The sequence below is a fragment of the Rhagoletis pomonella genome, unplaced genomic scaffold, assembly GCF_013731165.1.
Source record: "Rhagoletis pomonella isolate Grant_MI unplaced genomic scaffold, Rhpom_1.0 Rhpom_scaffold_00002, whole genome shotgun sequence".
In the NCBI taxonomy this organism is placed as follows: Eukaryota; Metazoa; Arthropoda; class Insecta; order Diptera; family Tephritidae; genus Rhagoletis; species Rhagoletis pomonella.
In genome coordinates this window covers 3,845,191-3,845,417 of record NW_023458556.1, presented here as the reverse complement: position 1 = coordinate 3,845,417, position 227 = coordinate 3,845,191, and positions in this window count along the sequence as shown.

Genomic DNA, 227 nt, shown 5'->3' with positions numbered 1-227 from the left:
TGGTTATTGTCCGATTTCGCCCATTTTCAATACCATCCGTCCTATGCCCAAAAGAAGTCCACGTACCAAGTTTCGTTACGATATCTCAATTTTTACTCGAGTTATCGTGTGCACAGACGGACAGACGGACGGACGGACGGACGGACGGACGGACGGACAGACAGTCACCGCTTAATCGATTTCTCTTTTCATTCTGATCATTTATGTATACATTTGTCAATATCTAT